Here is a 7,144-nt window from a genome sequence, read left to right as displayed (position 1 = left end):
TGTCCGGTAAGCGGAAGCGGACCGTTCCCAAGAAATTTGAATCCCCCTACGCACTTGACAAGCCTAGCAGGCGTACCAGCCATGGTCAGAGAACCTCTGGTACTAGTACTGCTACTAGAGGTATCGTAACTAACATTCTTAATTTTTTTATTTACTACCAATGCATATGATCACCATTGTTGATGTTCATATTATTTCATGCAGCTCTATTTTTGAACAATAATGTGCCGGAGGTTGTGGCAGATGAGTTGACGCTGGAAATAATTGATGCAGCTATTTAATTTGTCGAGTTAGCTGCTAGCACTGAGAAGAACAAGAACAAAAAAATTACTATAGTAAAGGGCGTGGCATAACTCTGACTTCCGAAAGGATTCTACCGGTACTAGCTCATAGATGGATGTCGGACGATGTAAGTACTACTTGCATGTCCTGTTTTTAAAATGCTCAATAATCTATGTCTCAACTTTCAACATGTAATGCGCTGATATTCTATGTAGGTTATTGATGCTTATATGGGACATTTGGAGCTGCGTGTTGGTCATGATCGTTATCTCTGTCCAGTGTGGAGGTCCAAATTCCTTGTAGATCGTGCTATTGCACATGACGATCCATTGCCATCGAGCTGCAACATGGATAGTGCTCTGACCAAAGCTGGAGCAGTTAATAGAGTCACGAAAGAGTATATTGTGCGTGATAAGGTACGTAATGTTTGTGATTCATCACTACATGATAGTTCATCGAGTATTTATTTTGATCCGTAATAGTTTTTGCACTTTGACGAGGCCACACGCGTGGTTGACCAACATCTCCGTGCTGGGGAACCACCCGCACACCTCCGTCAACTGCGCGCGCCACCCCTCGTCATCGCCGGCGAGGTCCATCATTGCTCTCTGCCATCCGAGGCTTCTCTCCATGGAGGCGGCTGCAGCGGTCGCCGGTGAGGGTATTCTCGATCTACTGTAGGTGGGGATAAGAGGGGAGTTCGAACCGGCGCCCGTGGGAGGTGGGTGAGTGTGGTGGGGAGGAGAGTGGTACAGTTACTTATTTAATGGCATTTAGGACGTGGGCAGGGGAAATGTACAATAATATTCTTTCTACCTCCCGCCCCGGCCATTACACAGCCCCGGTCATTACACGGTAAAGAATTTTTTTGATTTTTTTTTATAGGGAAACATCTTACTTTATTTAAACAAAGACTGGGATCTCGTCTGCTAATACACTAAGGATACAATCACGGGGCCAAAGCCTCCAAACCAAATAAACACAAGCGCCTACAGCTACCTTAGCCGAAGTATGAGCCGGCCGATTAACACAGTAAATAATTGAAGCAAGTGTTCTACTCTTGTTCCTTCTCCACTTTTCTGCACCTGATAGAAGACAAGCTAAGTTAATGAATGATACAAACTTTAATAATCCACAATGCATACAAACACTTACTTCTGATTTTGTTTGCATTTCTTGCTACGTCTTGTGTGGCCTACCAATTTGCAAGCGCCGCACCGGGTTTCCAACTCATCAAAAGAGAGTGATGTACCATTTTTCGAGACAAGGCGGCTCTCATCTGCCTTTGTTGCACCTTTGCTTGACACTTTCATAGGATCTTTAACCTCAATCATGTTGCCTTCACCATCGTCCACATATTCAACTGCACACTTACTGATGTCGTTTGTTTGCTTCAACAAATTTTCCTGTAGCAGATCATACTCATGACTCTTAGCTATCACGGCCTTCAAACTCTCCTATAACTGATCCCACAAAGTAGGGTGTTTGCATGCCGCATGCATAGCTTCAGACGCTAACACACTGACCTGGCTATATTTCATTCTTTCCCCGGCCCCAGTCCAACCAAATCCCAACAGATCGCTTGTGCGCCTCGCGGGCAGTCCCAACCTTGCTTCTTTCGTGAACCGAATAAGAACTAAATACTTTGGTATTTCAGATATGTTCAAGTGCTTCAGTACATGGAATATGTGCTTGCAAGGTAGACCCTTTCGAATCATTCTTCTGCGGCTGCACCTTATAGTTTCTGCGGAATTTACTGGTGTATACTCCACCCAAAAACGGCGCTTCCGGTTATTCTTCCAGGCCACGATGTACTGCTGTGATCCGTCTCCCAGCTTAATTTCTACAATCTCCATGCCGTCAATTTTTCTAAGATCATCTTGCAACATATAGAAGTTTGCTGGAGTGAAGACGTGAGAAGCAGCTATCTCAAGTTCCCTCGAGCTAGTAACTGGCACCGGTAAACTCTGTGAGGCCGTGCAGTCATCTCGCGCCTCATTTTCACGGATACGCACAACGGCGTTCTCATAGTGCAAAATCATATCCACCAGGGTCATTTCACCGTCTAGGTGGAGGTGAAGGCATGAGTTCAGGCTTTCACTCCGCTGGTTGCTTTTCATGCCAAGCCAAAACCCCTCAGTTAGATATGCCGCAGCCCACAGTCTCCTCTTCTTATACATCCGCCTCAACCATGTTACAGTTTTTTCCGACTGCCATCTTTTGGAAAATGCGTGCCATCTCTCCTCAAACGTTGATGTGGACGTGCTGTAGTACAGAAGAGTTCGGAACTCTTCAAGGACTTGTGACTAAGGTGAATCTTCATATTTTTCTCTATGTGCCACGTACATATACGGTGCCACACGTCTGGCAAGACTTCGCGAATTACCTTGATCATCGCAGCGTCGGCGTCTGTGATAACACTCTTAGGAATCTTTTGACACATGGACCTCAAAAACGTCTGCAGAAGCCACACGTATGTCTCCTCGGTCTCGTCTGAAACTATGGCACAACCAAAAACAGTGGTCTTCTGGTGATTGTTAAGACCAACAAAAGGTATAAATGGCATACCATAGCAGTTCATCTTGTACGTGCTGTCAAATACAAGCACGTCGCCGAAGTCCTCATAGTCATGACGAGACTGGGAGTCGCACCAGAACATCCTATTCAAATGTCCTTCCTTATCTAGCCTGTACTCGAAAAAGAAGCTAGGATCCCTCTGTTTCCTACTGGCCATGATGCCTATGGCTGTGGCAGCATCACCTTTTGAAAGCAGCTTCCTCTTCTCCTTGGCGCAAAGGTTGTATATTTCACGCCTGGTAAAACCAACACCGCCGTACCATACATGCTTGCTGATGAAGCAATCCATCATGTCGTGAATTCTAATCCCTGTAGCTCCCATGGACATTATCTCATGCTTCTGGTACTCTTTGATTTTTCTGTGGGACCAAAGAAAAGGTACCTCGTCCGGTCTTGCCAACATATGGCTATGCTTGTCCTCAAAACTTTCAACATACCAAACCCCACGCTTTTGGTCAAGCTTGACGGTCAGGTGTGCTTCGCAAAAGCAGCGTGTCTAGGGTCTGAGCCTACGGCTGTGTCCTTCCTCGGTTAGCAACTTACTGTCACGTTTCCCTTGTCTTGAACAAACAAACCGCCTATAACGCATATGACGTGACTCTGTTTTGCTATACTTGACCTTATTCTTTCTAATGCTGAAACCATTATCTCTAGCATAGCTGTTGTAGAAATCATGCGCAGCATCGTGAGACGTAAAGGTCATTTCCATTATCTGCATGAACATATCCCTCTTATCATCTGCACTGGAAGTATCTTGGATATTCTTTGCACCATCATCTTGTGTCACCTACACAATCAAACCACAACCATGAAAACAGATTTCTATGATTTAACATTACTTACTTCCATAGAACATTGATTACACACATACCTCACTCATGATGACCAACGACTCGGACTCCCCAAAACCAGGTGCATCTAATGATTCATCGTTAAGGCATGTCTCCGCGTCGGATTCACCGTAATAGTCGTACGCATTATGACATTCGAAAATGAACTGAATAATACAACATAAATGCATAATTACTTATCATATAATATTCCAGAAGAAATTCGATTTGCATGCCAACAAAATTTTTCACTTACGTACCTGACTAATGTAATCTTCATTCGAGAGCTCCGAGTTGTTTTCCTGATCATCATCAAGCTCATTGATCTATAAATTTTCAACACAAAGAATTAATGTTGTCGGATGCCACCAAAAATTTACAACATGACAATGCCACTCACATTAAGATCATCCCATTCGTTCCCATTCTCTGACCGATCTTCACAATCTGAATTTTCATCATCTGACCAATATTCTATCCAGTCTTTCATTAGTTCTCCATACTCCATGTCTACCATGATATCAGTGAACTCCTCTTCCGCCATTTCCTACAACCAATAATATGTATCATCACATGTGCAAACATTATCAATGATGAAATATAAAACACATAGGACACGATCACAAATGTTATGTAAACAACCGCAACCGAGGCCATTCAGATCTGCCAAACTTAGTAAGGAAGATGGCCACGGCACCCGTCGTGATCACTTTCAATCGCGAGGAACTGCACGATCTCAAAACCTAGCTAGATCTGTGATTACCTCTGCCGCCGGATACCTAGGTTAGCCGCCACATCAAATAACGATACTGGTGGTGCGCACAGCCGACGGCAACCGACGCTACGTGAACCCAGATCACGAGGAGCAGCACTACCGGAACAAAATCCACGATCGCATGCGCCGCCGGGTAGCTAGGTTAACCACTGCCACTGGCACGGCGGCCGTTCGTTCGTTGTTGCCGCGAGCGAGACTAGAGGGGGGACGCGGGATGCGGTACCTGTGCGCGATCGTTGGAGATTCATGACGTTGTCGCGCCCGCTGTCCGACGAGATCGCCGGCGACGAGATAGCCGCCGGTGGAGGTCTACTACTTATGGAGCTGCGTCAATGCTCGCGAGATTAATGGAGCTGCTCGCGTGAATGATTCGAATCGGCAGGTCTTACGTGGATGTGGGGTCGTATCTATGTTTTTTTTGGACCAGGGTACTGTACGTATACGGTCTGGGTTATACAGGGCTAGACAGGGCTTGGATCTGGGCTGCGGCGGGCCAGGAAAAAAAATTCGCGGGGACAAAAATACCCCTCCGAAATTAGGTTAGGGGGGAGCACCGGAGCAGGGCTCACTCAAACAAAGAGAAACTGCGGCAACCTCGTGTCTCCCCCGCGGGAGACCCAAGGGGGAACCCTAGCCGCCCTCCTCCCGCCTCCACCTCTCCTCCCCGCCGTCAACAGCGCCACCGGGCAAAGCTTGGTCAGTTGTCCGGCGGCAGAGAGTCTCTCCCCCTTGTCCATCGTGGTTGGCGCGGGGCAGCCAGATCGAGCGGGGCGCCGGACTAGCGTGGGGCCGGGCGGCGCGGTAGGCGGGTTTCTTGGCTACGTCGTGCGTGGCACGGCGGCGGCGGCGGCCTGCTCGCAGCATGGTGACGGCTGCGTGGTGGGCAAGGTCGATGGTCGCGGGCGCTGCCGGGTTTAGATCAGATCCAATCTGGGTCTTGGGCTTGAACGTCGTCAGCCGCCACGGAGTGGTGGTGGTTGTCGCTGACCACGCCGGATTGCTGGATTCGACGCCTGGAGATCTACGATGGATTCTTCTCGATCCTCGTTCATGGTTGGTTGAACCCCATGGCTCTCTCATCTCTGTAGGTTCTGGTTCGTGGTCCGTTGCCAGATCCGGAGACGACAGAGTTTTGGTGGTATAGGATGGGGACTGTAGGAAATTTTGATCGGTTTGTTCGGTCCGGCGTCGGCGATGTCTCTCGGCGCTGTTACCCTCCGTGGAGGCGATGTCGAGGTCTCTCCTATCCACCACCGAACCCCTCCCGGACGAAAGTCCGGTGGCAGCGTCCTTTCCGTCGTACCCTCGATGGAGGCGCCGTCTTGGGAGGTTCTACTGTTCGGCGGAGAGATGATGTGGGTGATGGACCTTGGCTTCACCTTGAGTAAGACAAAGCCAAAACCGTTGGCAGTTTCCCTAATGGAAATCGACTGGAACAAACACGTCTTGTTTCACAAAAATAAAAGTGTGCAAAGGTACCTAGCACCAGTATCAGCTGAGTATATGCATACCTTGATTTCCATTTGATGTGACCCATTCTGTATAAAACGTACTGAGAATTGAGACCTCTCCTCCTCTGCCTTCCCCGCCTCCCGCGCCGCATCTACGCGGGTGCCACCCCTCCCACCCCCCGCCAGCCACCGCGCCACTGCGGACATTCCATTGGCTCCGACGCAGTCCCTGACCACAAGGATTTGTGCCTCCTTGGCCCATCGACGGCGCACTACCGGTAGATCTGCGGCTACCACCGCCGGCGACTATGCCTTGCCATTGATTGGCCGTGTATCGGAACACACTGCCCCGGCAAAGCCTCCGCGCCACATAAAGGTATTGATTCCCCCTCTAGCAACTCGGATCTCTCCCGCCGGCGGTTCGCCGGCAAAGACACGCCCGCCATCGCCTGGGCTCGGTGCTAGCCCAGTAGCTCGTCCGCTCACCGTTGCCAGTCGTAAAGTGAGATGACTGCCCGCGGTAGGTGGTGCGCCGAGTTTCTACCATGCTAGAACAACCCGGATGGGTGTTCTTCAAGTGCAAAAAAGATGAGGTATGTGCTTCTTTTGAGTCGGTTGTTCACCGGCCGCCAGCAGAATTTTGGTAGCTCAATGTTTGCTCAAATTTGTGTGTAGGGTGGATGCAAATTTTGTATTGGGTAGAAGATTACATCGATCTATTGATAGTATGAAATTTGATAGATGTTCGTGCACTCATTGCTAGAATAGAGGCTAGAGATGAGACTAGATGTGAAGCAACGTCGAATTCTTCGGAATCAAAAAAGAAAGAAGTGTGCAAGGTCGAGAAGGCAATAGAGATAATCAACAATGAAGACATAGAGAAAATATTAATCCAACTTGCGGAAGCAGTTATGAAAGTTGGGTATCTTTTAAAGTGTCTAATTGTGGTTTTTGTTTTCTTTGGCCTTGCTCTCATAGCGAAGAATTGATGAATTATGTACTCCAATGTATCAAAATGCCGTTGAATGCAATAAAGAAGCAAAAAAATGTGTTTTGATGGCCGAAAATGAAATGCAAATGGAAGTACTTTTTACTCCGTTATGTATAAGGGATCGGTTAGATCCAGAGAAAACATAGTGGAGTAAAGATACTCTTGTAAGGGTTTACTATGCCGGATACTACGCTATTTTAAGGGGATTGGTTAGAAATGCCCTAAGGGTTATATCCGA

At 47.9% G+C, this 7,144-nt stretch overlaps 1 pseudogene; it reads left to right on the top strand.

Annotated features, from left to right (window-relative positions):
* Nucleotides 1-397: 397 nt before the first annotated feature.
* LOC123175205 (cystathionine gamma-synthase 1, chloroplastic-like) overlaps nt 398-7,144 on the top strand; it is a 9,637-nt pseudogene continuing 2,890 nt past the window's right edge.

This window comes from Triticum aestivum, unplaced genomic scaffold (assembly GCF_018294505.1).
Source record: "Triticum aestivum cultivar Chinese Spring unplaced genomic scaffold, IWGSC CS RefSeq v2.1 scaffold14699, whole genome shotgun sequence".
In the NCBI taxonomy this organism is placed as follows: Eukaryota; Viridiplantae; Streptophyta; class Magnoliopsida; order Poales; family Poaceae; genus Triticum; species Triticum aestivum.
This window is presented reverse-complemented; position numbering and strand designations above follow the sequence as displayed.